This window comes from Caloenas nicobarica, chromosome 1 (genome assembly GCF_036013445.1).
Source record: "Caloenas nicobarica isolate bCalNic1 chromosome 1, bCalNic1.hap1, whole genome shotgun sequence".
Taxonomy (NCBI): domain Eukaryota; kingdom Metazoa; phylum Chordata; class Aves; order Columbiformes; family Columbidae; genus Caloenas; species Caloenas nicobarica.
In genome coordinates this window covers 26,579,810-26,599,426 of record NC_088245.1, presented here as the reverse complement: position 1 = coordinate 26,599,426, position 19,617 = coordinate 26,579,810, and the positions used below count along the sequence as shown (strand labels likewise).

At 36.9% G+C, this 19,617-nt stretch overlaps 1 long non-coding RNA gene across 1 annotated transcript in view; it reads left to right on the top strand.

Moving 5' to 3' along the window:
* Nucleotides 1-15,522, top strand: part of LOC135996668 (uncharacterized) — a 34,249-nt gene extending 18,727 nt beyond the window's left edge. The window contains exons 4-5 of the long non-coding RNA XR_010607292.1: nucleotides 7,563-7,627; nucleotides 13,102-15,522. This is a non-coding gene — a long non-coding RNA (uncharacterized LOC135996668). The remainder of the gene's footprint in view (nucleotides 1-7,562; nucleotides 7,628-13,101) is intronic.
* The last annotated feature ends 4,095 nt before the right edge of the window (nucleotides 15,523-19,617 follow it).

Sequence of the window (19,617 nt, the reverse complement as noted above, 5' to 3'; positions counted from 1 at the left end):
TTTTCTGTTAGCTAGTGCTCAAGCTTACTTAAATGAATACATTTCATACAAGAGGAATCAGTGGCAAAGCTATGGCCAAGGCCAAGGTTATAGGCTATGGCCAAGGCTATATTCAAATTATTTGAAAGTCATCAGCAATGACACAGCAATGGGAAGTTCTTGCAGCAGAGAAACACTGAGGTAGTTTGGTATCAAATAGGTGAGCTGTCTCACGTTCACCATAGTGCTGGGTCGTGGGCTAGCACAGCTGGATTGTGAGGTGGCATGCTCAGGCGGTACCACCCTGACCACTACTGTAGAACGGCTGACATAACACTTGGTCACGGCATAGCTCACCTGAAGGCTGTCTCACCTAATCCCTCAAGCACCATTCCCTCAGCTTCTGGTTAGTGATGTGGTAAAGCTAGGGAAATACTATTTTGGAGTGAAAACAATTGATTCATAGGCATTTTGCTGTCTAAAATTTTTATCTCATAAAAATATTTCAGCTTCTTCTTCTATGATACATTCAATATCTAAAGTATTGTCATCGATTGCTGGATGCTGTGTTATGGAAAAGAATCCAGCAGCTGAAATCCTAGTGCAATAAACTGTGATAGGACATATTTTAGGAAGGTGGATTGTTACCTTTAAAGATAGAATTTTATTGCCTATTTTTCTAAGTAGTCCTAAATCATTAGATCTCCTTAGTAGTACCCTAAATGGAGGATAAAGAAAGCTGTTTTCTTCGCGAAGTCTGTAGGAGACAAGGGCGTGCTGATAAATTCCATGGTTGGGTGGAAAGGATAATGCTGACTGTGATAGGAGCTTTTTAGTTTTAAAAACTTTGGTTACTTCTTCCCTGTGACTTATAGTAAAAGTAGAAAGATCAATCACTTGACAGAATGACTTCGTCTACTTTCATTTTTCCATTTCCTTATTCCATAGCATTTTGCAGATACAATATATCAGCAAATCAAAACAGCCTTTGTGATTCTCAATGCCATTTGGGGAGGGACTGCAGAAATCCAAGTTGTTTTATGCTGTTCTAATTTATACTGTCTGCACTGAAGGATTGGTTTCAAATAAACTTATGTGCAGAATAATTCCTGAGCACTACAAGCCACCATGAGTACCTGTAAATTAACCTGAATGAAGAAAATGTTTCGTCAGTTCTGGGTCCATCAAAGATAAAATTCCTGGAAATGAGGAAGATAAGTAGAACATTTCAAACAGTTCTTCGTGTTAGTGATGTGGAAGATAATATGAAGGCGGTTTTATTTTTCATAACAGCATTTACAAGAACTGCTTTTTCAAATAAATTTGTTTTCTTGCACACATTTGCTAATGAAATGTGAACAACCACACACTCTAGGTAAAAATGAAACTTCTGGGTTATATATTTTTAAAAAAAGAATACAAATAAACCAAACATTTTAGAAGGTTGTCACAGAAATGTTTTCATAAATCTGAAGCCAGATTAGGAACAAAACCTTAGACTTAAAATTAACCCTGAACTAGCCTTTCATGATTGTTGTTGCTCAGCCAGTTCTAACAAGCATACCACAAAGCCATAATCCATTTTGAAACGGAGCACAACCTCAAGTGTTATATAGCTCCTGGAAAAATGTGTGAGGACCTCATCTGACTTAAGATGGTCAGAGTGGCAACCACCAAAAAGTATGTATAAGATAGCAAAAAAAAATGATAGCTTTGGTGAATCTTTTCATATAATCTTTGTGACAGAAGATAAATGGACTGTTTACCTGAGGGAAAATTGGACATTCATTATTTTAATATGGGAACTGTACACGGGTATTGCAGCAAACATTAACACTGGAAAACATGAAAATGTAGTAAAAAGGCAAACAGGTAAAATTTGGGATTGAGGAAAATGAGCTAACCCTAAAAAAAAGGAAAAAGCAAACTAGACATATAAATCATGAAGGTGTATTCAGAAAAAGGAGTCATGAGCTGAGAAAAGGCTTGGTGGTGTCTTTCAAGAGAAACTTGTGCTAACAATGTGGTAGAATAGAAGTCGAAGACCAGATTTGTTCCATCATCTGTGCATTTAAGCAACCTTAACTTATCCTGAGGGAGAAATTAAAGGAGAATCATAACTGAGCTATGTCTACAAGAGTTATATTGCAAGGTTCTTGGGCTTGGTCACTTTAGGAAAAGAAGAAAGGAACCATTCATTTACATTTTAGACAATGCAACATACGTTAATATATGAAAATACATTTCACTAAGTACAATGGGGGAAGTGTTCTGAGGTATGGTTGATGTCAAATAGTTTTTATGCTTGATTGATGAACATCTGATAGAGACCCCTAGACAAACAGAGAACACATTTATTAACGCTTATACTTTGCGAGATCTCCTTAAACTTCCATCTGATCTGTGCTCACTTTGTGTTATAGAAAAATAGAATTAATTTTGGTGGTAAAAATGCTACCAGAGTTTACATAAACTAACTTTTAGTCCAGGGGAAAAGGTAGATAAACATGACCAGAAAAATGTGAGTAGTGGACTGAACCATAACTGCATGTTTAAATATAAATCAAGAAAGGTAATGTCCATAAAATGAAAATGGTATAGCTGAAACAGAAGACAACAAGGTAGGATGTTCAAGTGATTGCTCTCACATGCATTGTAGTGACTTAACAGACAAGAAAGGGAAAAAAAATATTTGGCTGTAAGAAGATTCAAATAATTGCATTTGTGCTCAATCTAAGTGATGAAATAAACAGGTTTAAAGTACATGTCTACAAAGATCTCCAATGAGTATAAGAGATAAGTATCTAAAAATAAGGACTGAGAAACTGAGGTTATTAATTATGAAGACCCTATTCCTGAGGCAGGAAAACAGTGTGTACAAAAATAAGATCATCCGTACATGCTTAAAAGAAAGATATTTGATATTTTTTCAAGTAACACAAATAAATGTATCGCACTTACTAACATAAGCTCAGTATGCTCCAGCAGTGAAGGAAAGTTCAGCTGCAATGTGTAGATATAAAAAGATACTTTCTTTAAATATGCTGAAATGCACCAGGCACCACTTGCTACAGCTGCCAAAAGGAAGCTGGAGTATCCCCTTTCCCAGGAAAACAGATTTTATTTTTCTGTATAACTTATGATTTGTGAACTGAATATAAATTTCAATGCACTTTGCTGATTGCAGCAGCCTACTTTGAAATATTTGTCAAATTTTAATGGATTACAGGCCAGATCTAGGCAATCAATGTATTGATTTGATTTTTTTAAAAGTTTGCTTTTAGACAAAATGTGGATATTATCCAGAATAGAAGATCAGGATGGCATGGAGGATTTTAAATTGCAACAGCAAGAACACATTTCCAGACCGTCTCCCAGCCAGACAGGGAGAATTTCAAGGTGGAAATTTGTTTACAAATATCAGGATAGTGATACAGACAAATGTGATAGAAGACACACTACTTCCATTTGGGACCTGAAATATGTGAGACTGGAGTATCTTATACACCAGATTTATTTGAGTTAGCTCTGGCCTACCTTGTTGCAATATCTGTCAGAAGGGTATAATTCAGTGGGTGTGAGTTTAAATGGCTTGCAGTGAAGATTAGTTTCATGGCAACAGTCAGAGACTGGATGAAGAGTCACATTTGAGACAAGAATCAATAACGAATCAAAGGCATTAATCCTTTTTGTGTGGTTGTGTAACATGAGTGAAAGGCTGTACGTTTTATATGAAAGGTATGTTTCGATGTATTAAAAAACCTGACTTATTTGAACACAGTCCTTCCAGGCAGAAGATAGTGGAATTCCTCACAGTAAGCTAAGCATTGGAGAACAGTTTAGGTAAGGACTAAGTCAGTCAATAGGTGAAGACAGCTAGACCTCTAATTTTACATTGTCAAAACAAATAACTTCTGCCAGTAGGAGTTCTCATACTTCAAGGGACACCGTAGGGCAAAGAAACAGTGCAAGCCATGCCAGAGGTCAATTAGGTATGGTTTGTCAGCTCATTGAGGCCTCGGGTTTGAGTGCCTGAAGGAGTATTGCGAATAAAAGTAGTTGGAAAGTTGTAACAAACTTTGCTGGGGTCAGGATATCTATCATTAACTAGCTCAGGTTCAGGAGAGGAGATACTGGAGCAGTGATATGAGAAGCTCAAGGTCCATTTAGCAGCTGACATCTGAACTGGGTTCTCAGTGAGACAGTCTTAGCCAAGCACCCTGAACAACATATTTGTTACAGTATTATCTTCTCAAAACTTTTTTTTCCTGATTACACTAGGAGGGGAAATTTTATTTTAGTTGAATACAAATATTTTTCCCAGGGAGGTTTGGTCCCTAGAGGAATTCTATTTTCTCTGCATTTCACTAATACTCTTAAATGTGTTATAATCCTTTATGTATTTCCTCCTTCACTGTATTTGCAACTTCTCTTAGTTAATTAACATCTGTAAGAGTGATTAATATGCTGTCTATCCTCTTCTTTGAGAGCATGAATAGAAATATTAAATCAGAACAGACCTCATACAAATTTCAGAGGTAAAGGAGAGCTCACCTAAACCAATGTGCTTCTGTTTAAAATTACCTTACGTTAACCATCTTCAAACCATGACTCATATTACAATATGCTCCTCCAGACTCATTTTGTTCAATTCTATAAGTCTATTTTTGTGACACACTGTGTAAAAAGCTCTAGCAAACTCAAGTTTTACTCAGCTCATTTAGTTCCCTTTGTTAACTGATAATGTAATCTTATTCAAAGTCATCCAAATTTACTTTCCATTTTTATACTTCAAACATTTACACTGGCTATTATTCTTGACTTTGTTGTTAACCTTTGAATGCTCAAAGGTCTTCTTTCCTAATATTTGTTTCAGTATTTTGTTAGAGAGAGAATTTCTCATTCTCTTCTTTGTCCTATTCAGTCTCTGCCTGGTATTCTCCCTCACTGATAGTGACTGTTTAATGCTTTTTGCCCTGTAATTAATTCTGCCTGGAGACACAAGAAACAAACCTCAGAGTAAACTTTGAACAGCTTCACAGAATTTAGTGAAAAATGTTATAGAATCATAGGATCATAGAATAGTTTGGGTTGGAAGGGACCTTAAAGGCCAACTAGTCCAACCACCATGCAATGAGAAGGGACATCTCCAACTAGATCCGGTTGCTCAGAGCCCCATCCAGCCTGGCATTGAATGTCTCCAAGGATGGGGCATCTACCACCTCTCTGGGCAACCTGGGCCAGTGTTTTACCACCCTCATAAAAAATTCTTCCTTGTGTCCAGACTGAATCTCCCCTCTTGTCCTGTCGTAACATACTCTTCTTAAAAGTCTGTCTCCATCTTTCTTATAGGCCCCTTTTAGGTACTGAAAGGCAGCAATAAGGTCTCCTCAGAGCCTTCTCTTCTCCAGGCTGAACAAGCTCAACTCTCTCAGCCTGCCCTCATAGGAGAGGTGTTCCATCCCTCTGATCATTTTTGAGACCCTCCTCTGGACCCTCTCCAACAAGTCCAAGTCTTTTCCTGTACTGAGGGCTCCAGAGCTGCATGCTTCAGGTGAGGTCTCAAAAATTGCATCTCGTGGAATAAAGAGTCTCAAAAAATGATACTGAAAAACAGCCTGAATTCTGACAGGGTCACCAGTATTTCTGTAACTGATTGGCAAACCAGCACAGAAGAGTATGTTCATCCTGTCAGAGGGGCAACCTGAGAATGGGCCTTATACAGTACGGGGGAGAATAATTGGCTTAATCTCTTCCAGAGACTCAGTTTTGCTGTCATACAGCTTAGTATCCTCATCTCCAAGGGAATATGGTATGTAAACCACAGTGTGTGTTATAAGTAATGTGCAAATACAATTATCAAATTAACGTTGATTTGGGACTGTGCCAAATGGAACAGTAAAGCAAGTGTTGTTTTCTTACTTGTGTTCACTTCAAGATTTCTCTTCTAGCTTTGTCCCTGAGTCTAGAACACACTCTGTGTTCTGCAACTGTTTAGAGCATGATGGAGACAAGGCAAGAATCGTATTGCCTACTTCTGTTTTAAACATTCAACATTCCTAAAAGTTAATCTAGGTTTCTAAAAGTTGACAGCTATGTGATTGCATTGTTTTGTCCTTCAAAGACCTTGAGAAACTACTGAGAATAGGGAGGTTAACAGTTTCAATTTTGTTTTAATGAGATATTGCAGTCTTGAGAAGCTGTAGAGATAAAGAGAGAAGTAACTACAAAATAAATGAGAAAAAGTAGAGATGTAACAGAGAACTAGGAGATACAAGATTCTTTACAAATGAAAGGCTTGGGGAATATGCCGTGGGAAATAAAATAAGGAACAGTCAAAGGGAAAGATCTCATCTTTGTATTGCATGTTTCTCTTTTTGTAAATCAGTGACAGTCATAAAAAAGCTGCATTTGGATCAGATTATGGTAACACAAATTGTAATGCTGTACAGCAAGACTGAGTGGAAGATTTGAAAATATGCTGAGCTGTTCCTGCATCAGTCTTCAAAATGAAAGCCAGATTAGGGGTAGAAAGGAGACTGCAACATTTGATTGTCCCAGGGTCACTTCAAGGAGATTTCACAAGACTTTGTCACTAGTTTGTGATGTACCTGGTGTCCTGGAGCTCACGTTTGCAAACTAGATGACTGATGAATGCTGTGATCTTTTAATTTGTTTTGCAGCTGTTTAAAAGAAAGACCAAACAGCATGACAACAATATGAATTTTGATTTTTGGAAATGTTTGGATTTGTCTGCCTGTAAGACTACACTTTTCAAAAGTTGAAATCTTATCCTGAGATTGATACTACTTGTGACTCTGTCCAGCACCTACTTCTGAGGAAACAAATACCACAAATCTTCTGAACATCTCATCTGAGAGTGCTACAATGCTCAGGAGAAAATCGGATAAAAAGTATGAAAAGAAGCTGAATTCATTGTGATAGAGGAAAATGTCAGCATGATTTCTGAGTTTGTGTTTCTCAGACAGTGTAATAATCATATAACGTAAAATGCTTAAACCAGTTCCTGACACACAGAACGGTTGTCCTCCATAATTATTTATGTTAATAAGTAAAATTGGTTTAAATGGAATTGTATAATTTTTAATACAAAATTAATTTTTTACTGTAGGATAAATGCCTGTTAATAATTTTATGTTTACCCTGGGCAGATTCCTTCTGCTTGCTCTAAGGCTGCAGAAGATCGTGTTTTCTCAAAAGTCAGGTTCTTCCTTGTAAGATCTTTTTTTCTAATACAGATTTTTTTTTTTAAGGGAAATTCTCAAACAAAATAATTTGTTCAGCACGCATTTGATAATGAGGGTTGATGTCCAGCCCTTGAGGGTGGATGACTTTACTCTCCATGTAAAATTGTGTTGAAAATATCCACCAGTTGGTGCAAAGTTTCCTGTTCCAGAGGCAAAAAGTTTGGTTTTATGAGTCTGCTGTCTAAGTCAAATCTGGCGGAGATGATTTAATGCAAGCAGACAGAGGGAAAAAGGGAAAGTGCTTAATTGCCTTTTCATTTTTATGGCAGCACTGTAGCAAGAGGCCCTCCAGCACACATTGTTTTCTCTCTCTAGGCAACCACAGCTGTGAACTGGGCTCCCAGATCCAACTGGAACTGAGATGTGAATGGGAGAAAAAGGTAAGAGTCACTTTGCCCTGGCTTAGCTTTCGGATCTGCAGCTTCTGCTGCCAGACTCTCCATTGCTCAGGAGACACTGACTCTGTGGTGATGCCGGCCTTCCTAGGAACTGAAAATACACAGCTGAAAGACATAGAAACTATTCACCAATATGAATCCAGAAACAGTTTCATCCATTAAAAACAGTCAGAAAGATTTGTGAACTACTGATTACAAAATCAGCCTAGGTCGTAAAAGTGTAAAAAAGGTGTTAAGAAATCACATACATATTAAGTTTTGTGTTTAATATGAAATGTATGGAAGTCTTGGGAGACTCAAAATAAAGCTGGGGTTTGGAGTTTTTGTTGGCTTATTTTTTGCTGAAAAAAAAAATGAAGTATTATTTTTCAGGTCAATTGGGAAAATATTTTTCTTTTGCTCAGTTTTATGTTGAAGACCCCACATAAAAGTCCATTACTCACATCACTTCTGTTGCTTTAGAAAGGACTTTTCTACCATGAAAGAATATTCTCCTGTTCCTTTTTCTGCTCCAGCTTCCTTTATGTCTGTGAATCCCTTCCACTGAGTTCCTCTTTGTCTGATAATTCCCTTAGCAATCTCCTCCAGTGATCAAAGTCTCTCATCTGGTGATCTGTTGCTTAGTTATGTCCCTCTAGAATAAAACTTTGAAGACCTGGCTTGCTTTGGCAAAAGGAACAGGTATCTCACCATCCAGGCTGCTCCATTTGAATAGATGATCATCAAAGATTAATAACCCTCATTCTATGGCATTTTCACAGAATTAGAGGTATTTCTTATCACCTCCTCTGGAATTATCCCTTTATGGAGAAAAAATTTAGTACAGAATGTGATTAAATCTTATATCAAGAATATTTTGAAGTCTGCTTCACTTTTTACAAAGTCAATTTCAAAGGATATGGAAGGAATAATTTCTAGATATAAACCCTCCATAAATTGTCCTATACATTTATACCAAAAGCCCTTCTATACAAGGATTAAGACAATTTGTCGTTGTTTAACCCCAGCTGACAATTAAGCACCACCCAGCTCATTGCCTACCCAGGTGGGATGGAGAAGAGAATCAGAAAAGTAAAAGTGAAAAAACTCATGGGTTGAGATAAAGACAGTTTAATAGGTAAAACAAAAGCTGTGCAGGCAAGTGAAGCAAAACAAGGGATTCTTTCACTGCTTCCCATGGGCAGGCAGGTGTCCATCTCCAGGACAGCAGGGCTCCATCATGTGTAATGGTTACTTGGGAAAACAAACACCATCACTCCGAATGTCCCCTCCTTCCTTCTTCTTCTCCCCAAATATACATTAAGCATGACATCATAAGGTATGGAAAATCCCTTTGGTCAGTTGGAGTCAGCTGTTCTGGCTGTGGTCCCCCTCAGTTTTCTGTGCACCTGGCATAGCATGAGAAGCTGAAAAGTCCTTGACCACTTAACAACAACTTAAACACTAGCGCATTATCAACATCATTGTCATTCTAAATCCAAAACACAGCAGTATACGAGCTATGAGGAAGAAAATTATCTGTCTCAGCTGAAACCAGGACACACTTTATATCTTTTTCTCTGTGTTTTCATTTCCACATACTAAACAAATTTGTTATTTAATACAGAAATTTTGAAGAAATACGGAATTAAAATAGAGGGAAATAAATACTCTTTACATTATATAGAAGCACTTCATTATATATATATTTAATCTGTTTATCCTGCATAGAGGGTTTGTTACTTTCAATACAATGTATTGAGAAGCTATGCTTTGATGATAAAGTGTGTCTTTCCATATCTAGCACAGATGACAACAAATCACTGGAGATGCTTTATGACATTGTTGACGAAGGGAAAGAAAAAAAAAAAAGACATTTCAAATAGGCTATTCTATCTCATAGTAACACATGAAATATAAGGAAATTTTTTTACAATTCCAGTACTCGGGAGATTTTTTTCCTTTAATCTGCTAGAACAGTTCCTTGCAGATTAGTTTTGTGGAAGATACTGATATTGTGGTGTTTTTTTTCTTCACGGATACCTTCTGTCCTCAACATTGGCTTCTCAGTCTCTGGGTTGGTTGCTTCAGGTGCCACTCTTGGTCTCCACAGAGACTTCCAGCAGAGGAATTTGGGCTGTATCTATACTTCACAGCAATTTTATTTGCTTCTCCATAGTACTGGCCAGTTGGTAGAACAACTGAAACATATGTGCGCTGTGGGAGAAGTATGTGAGGAAAATGCACTTGCAATATTTTATTAGTTTAAATGTAGGATCATTCAAATTAACCTACTTGCCCAGAAAAAGGAAAATACATTCTTTACATGGGCAAAGTAAGCATTAATCAAGAATTCAGTCTGTGAACACCTGGTAGAAATAAAAATGATCCTTAAACTTGAAGATATAGTCCCTGCTCAACCTCAAAATTGCAGAGCAAAGGAGTTTCGAGTGGCTCAGTAGAATTCAAGTGTACAAATAACTTTGAAGAGGTTTGCATTTACATTGATAACTCCAGAGTTGAGAAAATCATAGAAGATCTACGATGAATGCCCAGGTAAAACTGTACTAGGCATATGCAGACTAACTATATGGCACTTTGCAGTAATTTTCCTTTTTAAAAACAATGTGTATGACAGTGGTGTAATGGAAATCTTATTCCAGCTTTGCTCCATGGCATTTTTTTCATGACTTACTTTTGGAAATGTGTTGTGGGACATTCACCACCGTGTCGACCTCTTATGAATCTTCACATTGTCATTATTGATGTTTTCAATAAACCCTGCTGGTTGTACAGGACTCAGAACAGCAGACTTCCCAGAGAAAAAGTCATTTGGCATTCAGATCTGAATACTGAGTGTGGTTTTTAGATCAGAGTTGATCTAAATTGTACCAAAACAGCTACCGTTGCCTTCTTGTTAAGCACCTTTCATGCTAAAAAAAAGAAAAAAAATCCATTGTTTGATATCTTTTTATTTCCTGAAAGAAACAAGCTTTAATCTTGATTTTAATGTATTTATCCTAATCAAACACAGTTGCCTTGACATCTAGATAGCAGCATCTTTGTAAACCATCTAAGATCACAACTGAGAATTCAGTACTGGAAATCACAGACATTTTTTCAGTTTAGTGGAATCCCTTTGAGGAGCCTAATGATGCTGGGTTTGGCTAACTTTGAAGATCAGTCAGGTGATTCCAGACGGCCTGTACGCTCTCACACGTCAACTGACTGATTAAAAAAAAAATACTAATGATTGTTTTTATTTAAAACTTTTTCAGATTACCAGAAAAAGACACCCATCTAAGTATTTAATTAGAAATATTTCTTTGGTCTTCTTGTCTTTAAATTTCAAAGGATTTTCTAGAAATAATTTCAGGGTGTCTAAAACACCTCACATTCAGAAAAGCAATATGATTTTGAATACACAATTCTTCAGTTAAGCTCTCAATTTACAGTTTAATATAACATTTTCCTATAAATTTCTTTTTCAATATTCTGTAAGGGATCCTGTATTTTTGTAGTATGTTATCCAACTTACATTTAAAACACTTTTCCATTCCTGTGAGGGAGGGATACAGTGTGTGTTAGGTTCTTTGATAAAAGCTCCTCTGCTTACTCCCAGAAAGATGACAGAGACACAGAGAGGAGATGACACCCAATACCCTGCCCTGGCTTCTCCTAGTCCATCTGCACCAGCCCAGGGGGGCAGAGAGGCCCAAGAGTGGGTAGGAACACAAATTATGGACTCTGAGCAGGGAACTTGCTTTCTCGGCTGCTCCCAGGGAAGTCCCGGGACATCCTCAGCCCCATGATCCAAGTGTAAAACCATCAAGATGAGTCAACAGGAGTGATCCTCTGGAGATTCTTTTGTGCCGAGGGGAGTCACTACCTAGGGGTATGGGACACAGAAGAGGATGCAGGTAAAGAACATTTTGGGATTGCACAGGACTCCTTACAGGATATTTAAGGGAGGAAAAGGAGGCAGAGATGGATCTTGATGCTTTGGGGGGCACCAAGTCTGGGAAAACAGAGGGATAAAGTCATAAAAAAGGTTGACTACTTGCAGGTTGGTCACTACTCCTGAGCAGATATGCCATGCACCTTTTTACTTTAAGTTAAATGGACTAGATCTCTAACTCTCATCATCCTCATCCTTTCAGACCTATTATAATTATGTGATTTAGTATGAGATTCATTGCATTTGACTGCAGCCTTCTAAAAGATTATGTGTCTAACCTCTGATGTTTGTCTAGCCCTCCTGTTGTAGTCATTGAAGAGGGAATGGTACCACAGCATGGAGAGTGTGCCCTAGGTAGATGGGCTGAATCACCCTGAAGGGACCTCTTTAATTTCATTGACTAGAGAGGGCTCTTAAATTGTAACCTTAGAATACATATGGAGTTTTCAGATGGTGTCCTGGTTTTGTTAAAAACAAGACCAGTTTCTCTTTTACTGAATTCTCCTCTCAGCTAAGTTCTTCTAAGTGCCTTCTAAGTAACTGCATATTTTTCTTGGACACTGTGCTCGGTGCTGATAAGATGACTAACGGAATGCTGAAGAAGCTCATGTTTAGATTTATTGCTATAATAACTAAGAACTGATAAAATTCCACCACGAGAGGGGTGTGTTTGAGGAGGGGCATACAGAACAGGTGACTAAAACTGACCAACGGAGTATTCCATCCCATAATCATCATACACCCTATATAAGAAGGAGATCACAAGGGTCTCGCTCTTCTCTTCAACCATGGCCGTCATTGAGAGAGGACCCTGTCTGTCTGCCTGCAATCTATAGGCCTCAGGTCCTGCATCCCTGAAATCCAGTTTCTAGTTTGCTGTGAAGTCCTGCCCATGACTTCCAGATGCCTGCCCTGCACCTGCTGGAGCCATGCCAGCTCCCAGCTCTGCCACCGCTGGAGTGATGCCAACTCCATATCGGGCATTCAAGACTGGTTTTGTATATTTTGTATGCTTTCTCTATCTGTTAGTAGCATTAGTAAAGCCTTTAAAACTTTTCCAACTTGCAAGACTCTTTCTAACTTGAAGTCCCTCTTCCTTATCTTTCTGTCACCTTTTATGGTGGGAGGGATTAACAGAGGGCATCTGCCGTGGTTTATTGTCGCCTTGCTTTAAACCTTGACAGATGGCTACAGTTGCATGAATTTAATACTTAGTAACTTAAAGTTATAATCAGCACTTTGATGTTATAATCAGTAATTTGAAGTTACGAGACATCTTCTCTTTGGTGTCTGCAGAGAGAATGAGCTCAGATCTGACTAAGATGAAGCCACGTGGACCTTCTTGTCTTAATTTCCTTGTCTCACAAGTCCCTTGTCCTTGACAATAAATGTGTATTGAGAGAAGAGACTGTGAAAAAGCAAAGAGAAAGGCCAAATTCTGGAACCTCTCTCCTTGCCTTATTCACCAAAAAAAAAAAACCCGATTATACTAATTTTGCAATTTTCTGCTTTCCTGCAGAGACCTTTATTTCTGTTTTGAGAAACGGAAGTTATGATCAGCCAGAGACAAATAATGAGAGCAAAGACTGTGCAAGAGCCACAAGGCCTTTGCAGATAAAACCTGTATGAAGATTCAAGGACTTTGCATTTGATGGTGAATTAATTTCAATTTTCCTACTAAAAAAGTATAATTTAGCATCACTGGAGATTCTAAGGCAAATAAGTCCTTGGAACAAAGAATTTCAGTGTTTGAAACCTCTTATGAACTAGGGTTGTCTAGACAATAATGGAGAATATTAGCTACAATGTCCAAATTAGGATTGCTGCTTAGATGTTGTAGCTGTGTAGTTTAGACACTTACTATAAGGATCATATTCTAGAAGTTCTGGATGAGAAGTAATCTGACTAACTTACAACTTTAATTAATTTAAGCACAATTGTTGTTGTATTGCTTACAATATATTTCACAATCTTGATAGTCCAAGCAATTTATCTTCAGATAAAAATCCATAATGACTGCCGGAAAATTTTTAGATGGTGTGCTGCACAATGGCTTGCTCTGACATTTCTGAATAGCAAAGAGAAAGAAGTGTAAGTGTGAATTTACTATAATTTCAGAGACCTAAAACAATTTTTATTAGGCATGAGACATTTTGTCATGTTTTTCTCCAAAGCAGATGATTCGTGCATAGATCTATTACTCTGTCTCAATATTTTCGACAGCTGTTTATAGTCAGCACCTTGAAGTTTTGTTGCCTCTATAAAGGCAGCAAAATATAAGAAAGAAAGATTGTTCGTGGCCTCCTTACACTCCTTCACTGTCTTGGTTTCGGATTCACTGTTTGGTGTCTTCCTTTAACTTTCTTTTTATTGTCCAGCTACTCACAACTTTGTTTCAAAGACCGTAATGTCACTACTTTACTTAAAACAGTGCCAGATGAAACATTCTGTTTTGACAAGTTATACAGTCTGAGTCAAATGAATAATCTTTCTAAATCAAATTTCATCTGACCTTAAAAATGTGAAAATTTAATTCTGTGAATAGCTTTACTGTGATTTCTAGTATTTAGAAAGTGTTCATCCCACATTCTCTACAATCTTGCCAGCCTCTTTTTAAAAACATACAAGATGATTTTAAATCAATAAGCTTCTTCAATTACTCCCCGAACAGCAAAGCTATAAAAAAATCTTAAACATCCACTCCCACAAAGAGTGATATACTAATTAAAAGCTTTTCTTTCACATTGTAAGAGTTCCAAAATGCTAGTTTTTATACCCATCTTTTGAGGGCAGTAATATTGTGTCACATGATAAATAATGTATGTATGAAAGAGTTTAGATTCATGTAGTAGTAAGAATGCTAGAGTCTATTGTACTCAGGCTCTTAAACCTTTGCTAGGTTATCTGAACAGCTTCAAGATTTTCAGTTAGTGAAGTAACTTAATATCCGTCATTTAGCAATGACCTGAGTAGCTCAGTCAATCTTGTATTATTCTGACTTTTGTTGAAGGTATTAGATGCTATCATAATACCAATATATTATATTATTTTGCTGGTTATTTTTGATATCATAAACAAGTGAATGGCATTTCTATTCAAGACTACTTTTACATACTAGAAATACACTCAATTTATCAAGTTAATCGAAATCTAGTATGAGTCTTTTGATGTGCATGACAACCATTTTTCTGCCTCTGAAACATTTTTCTGTGTGATTCAGCCTTACTATAACTGGTACTTCTGTATTTTAATTGGTTAATTAAATACTTTTTCAGGCTGAGAATACACAAAGCATAAATACATACACTGTGTAAATATCTTATGAAAAATAAAATACAAATGATCTTGGGAAATCTTTAGCTGCTCGTTCAATGGATGTCTTAGAAAAAAAGATATTACTAAGCAGCTAACCCATTTTTCAAAAGGGATGAATGTTTAAGTTGTCTTTTTGTCAAATCATTTCTAGAACTGGTTCAGAAAATTTACAAACTCACTTTTCCTAAATGTATTTCTATAACCTTTCCTGTAGGGCTATTTACCCAAAGTATGTAAATGCTTAGCCTGCTAACCTCTGTTTATATCTGATATAAACTGTGATTATAGATTAAAAGGAATAATTTTCCTGTAAGGTGTTTCAGCTTGGAATATACATACATAAATACAAACTCAGGCACTCACAGACTGACACAGAAACAAATTATTCTTAATCTCAAAGTAACATGAACATACACAGCTCAAGCTGTTAAGGCTTGTATAAAGAAACAATTCTGTTGTTACTTTTTATGTATCATGAGAAAAGCTTCTACAAGGAGAATAAAAATACAAATGTTAATAAATTGGGCATAGTTGATATTTGTTGAACTGAATGGTTTTCTTTCGCATGTCCTGAATGTTGAAATCACTGCCTAATCAGAGTAGATGAAGTAGTTGGAAGGAAAGTAAGGCAGTAGTTCTATTAAAACTGTTACTATCACAGAATCACAGAATGGCTGGGGTTGGAAGAGACCGCATTTTGTAAATGTGTGTGATGGAGACTGGAATCACTGTCTGAGGAAAGTGAGGAGTCAGCCAACCAGCTGATGACAGCTAATATGAGATGCTAAAGAGACTTGCTCTTTTCAGTCCACTGAAGGCTAAATTAAAGGAACCATATATAAATATAGGTATATAATAGATTTTTGAAAGTAAACTCACTGAGAAAGGTATAGAGAAGCTCAGTGACTTGGAACTGAGAAAGTACACACTAAGGTTATAGATCTAAGAGGTATGTTTTTAATTGTGAGAATTAATGACTTACATTCAGTTGCATACTCCACCAAAGACTGAAATCCAGTTAAGGGTTTATCTGCATAGACGTAAACATGCTCTTTCCACCTGCCACCCAGAGCCTGTAAGGCAGATGGTTGATTCAGTAGAGAGCCACAGAACAGTATGACCTGTTGCTACAAACCTGAGCTGGTTGCAATGTGAACTAACTCGCACTAGTAATCTTTACTCTCAGTTTTGGTATAAGGTCACGCCAATACAGTTACAGAGCTTCAGGTTGAAAACTGGCTTTTATTTAACAGCTTCGGAAATAAGCAGAATTAATGTCCAACTTTCCATGTACATGTTTTCTTGGAGAAACACTACAGTGGAAAGGCAGATATCATTGATGGCTTACTAGAATAAGGGGAAGAAGTTCCTTGAATTGTGCTATTTAGTAGATAAGCCCACACTAACAACATACCTCTGGCCATAAAATCTATTACTCTAAGTGAAAACAAATGAAAAATGGGAGATCAAATAATGAGTAATGAATGAAATATTATTTGAATGGCTGCCTCTTGTATTCATTACAGTATTTAAAATTATTTTCACCAGCAGAAAGATCACTACGTCTTGCCTGAGCTGCTTGTTTGTTTCCGTCTTGCCATGTCGTGATTTGTGTCTGCATGGAAATAAGGAAATCTGTCACAGTTTGACAGTGTGTGACAAAATGAAGTGCCAAAAATTATTTATCCCTTATTCATTATTCTTACATCCATCACATTCATGAACATCGCTCTCTATAAATTTTAATTCATTTATCCATTTAAATGCACCCCTCTAGAATTTTTTTAGGATTGAAAGAATGAAGATTACAAAAACCTGAAGTAGCTCTCTCTGTAGAAGTTGTACAAATGGGCAGAGAGTATTATAATGAAATTTAACTGCATTAAGTATAATTCTTCATAGAATCTATGGAGGTTTGTAAATAAAATTCATACATCTATTTTTTTCATTATTTCATCTTTGATGCTATTAAATCAATCATTATTTACCTTTATTGGAACAGTGACTGCTATGCTTATGTTAAAGTAGTTTCAACACGGTTTGTGGTCTTACTTTAAAGATACTAGATAGAGACTGCCATGCATATGATTGAACAGCTGTTATAATAGTATTTCTGAGGTTTGTGAAGAAAGTGCTGCTTATGGCCACTGGAGGTCTTACATGGATTTTATTGAATGACTTGAAAATACACAGGAAAATTTAAAATCAAGATGAAAATTTGAACTGCTTGATTTTAACTTATACTAAAATTGACAAACATGGAAACCTTCATGTAAGCCAAACCCTATTTATAGAGTTTTGCTTTTTTTTTTTTTTTTCAGTAGAACGATGAAACGATTTTTATGCATTTTGTACCAAAAAGTCTTCCTGGAAGATCATCAATTTCTTTATAGCTGATGGAGTGAATAGCCAACAGCAGAAACACTGGGATAATTCCTCTTGTCATGTTGTAACCTGAAGTCCTAATTAAGATAAGTTCAGGGTAATTGAATCCCTTGAAACAAGGGGACATAGAACAAATTATTATTGAAGAATCATGCTGCTGTGTTGTACACTAGTTGCTGGGAAGCATTTTGGAGATAAGCACTCTTTGCATAGATTTCCTTTTGCTTTTGTGGGTATTCTGAGATCTAAGCAGACTTAAAGACAACTTCTGGTTTGAGCACCAGTTGCTGTTTGTGTTGGTTTGAGAACTCTTTGCTTCACTTACCACTGTAGTCCAACAAGGTAGACAAAAAAACAAATTCAGAGTTGCTGGACAACATCTGATCACCCTCTGCAGGTGTCTCTCTGTTTATTTTCTCTCGCTTTACCTCCCACCCACCATGAATATGGAAGCAGGTCATGGAAAGTAGAACAACTTGAGGAGGAGAGGTTAGCATGCCTCTACTGGAGATATTTTGACCACTTTGATAACTTAGTTGCTTATAAAGAAATTTATCTCTGAAGGTAATAAGTTCCTCAGTTATGTTTTAGGAAGAATTAAATACTTCTAAATCTTTCCCATTATATTTTTTTCTTATTAATGGCCTGATACAAAGCATACTACTTTCTTTATTGAATGAGGCCTTAAGGTGACTTATGGTAACTCTGTTAATATTAATAACTTACTGTTATGCCCCATTTATTAGCAGAGGATACATAGCTAGTCAGTGGACCAAAGAAAACAAACAAAAAACCGAATGTATTTAGTCCAGCAGTCTGGGGAAGTCAGCTGAGGGAAAAAAGCAGAATTGTGGTGCTTTTTTAATGGTCAAGTAATGTATGGGTACTTTGATGTCAAATACACCAATAATGATAACAAAATACTATTTTGGCTACTGCTGCATTGCTTGTACAGGGTCAAGTCTTTCTCTTTCTCCTACTCTACCCATCCTCCACCCCAAGTAGGCTGAAATGGTGGTCAAGAAATTGAGAAGTGGCACAGCTGGGACAGCTGACTTGAATCAACCAGGGGATATTCCTACCATATAATGTCATGCTCAGCAATAAAAGGGAGTGAGGGGTTTTTTTGCTTCCAAGGTGGCTGCTACTTGGAGACTGGCTAGTCATCAGTCTGCTGGTGGGAGGTGGTATATGATTACTTTTATTAAGGAGCATTATCTCTTATCGATAATTCTCAGGCTCTGTTCAGGAGACAGCAAGGGTTTAGTGGATCTAGGAACTGATCCTTCTATTAAATATAGATGAACTCTCCCTGTTTTGGGGGCAGAAAAGGATCTAACTTACATGTGCAAACTATACTTACAGACATAGATATAGCTCTTTTGATGCTTTGCTTCTCTCTCTCTGGCCCAATGACCCCAGTGCAAAAAGGAATAAATTCAATGTAAGTGTTTGAAAGCTTCTCTCCCAGCTTAATGACTCAGTTACTGGTTGCTGTAGTTTGTCTGAAAAATAAGACAGTTACACTTGAATATGTTAAGGTAAGTTAAAATTTATTCAGTTCTTTTACAACCTGTAGCAGCTGTCAGTGATGAAAGATGAAAGATTGTAGAGTTAGATTAAAAAAAACCAAAACGAAGTGGAAGGACATAACCATATTTTCAGAGGTTTAAAATAAGACAACGAAAGACAGAAGGACCCATTTCAAAAACTGAAAAATATTAATTCTCATTGGAAACAGACATTTCCAGTGACAACAAAAAAAGGTATCTTAAGTGGAAGTTTGGGCATATTTCTGAATTCCACCTCTCCTTCGCTTGTTGAAGACAGTTCTTCAGTCAATATGTTAACAATTATCAGGTGGGTTATGCAATCTCTTGATTTCTGCATAGGTAGCCTAGGTAGTTAAATCAAGACTTTGTATTCTGTTACAGTGAACCCAAGCCTAGATTCATGCCATCACCTAACTTCAAAAATGTAAGTAAAACATTTAGGTTGTAGTTTTACTAAAATGCCTACAGATCAACTAGACAGGGCATAGACTCACTGGGAGAAGGATTGCACATTTGAGATCCGAATCACTCTGGATACCCATGCTTCTTTTCACTGATTTTAGAGGGAATTATAGGAGCCTATTTCCCTGACAGAAAAATCTTTACTTGTAAGAAGAGCCTGGGCCCAGAGACCACAGCCATTTTGTAGACACAAATCCTTGACTTATTTTGTTCACCGAACAAGAAGAAATAATAAAGTAAATACCTAGAATGACAGGTAACAATATTCAACATTCATCAAAAGAACATGTGCTACCTAATAATGTCTTTACTCCTTTCTT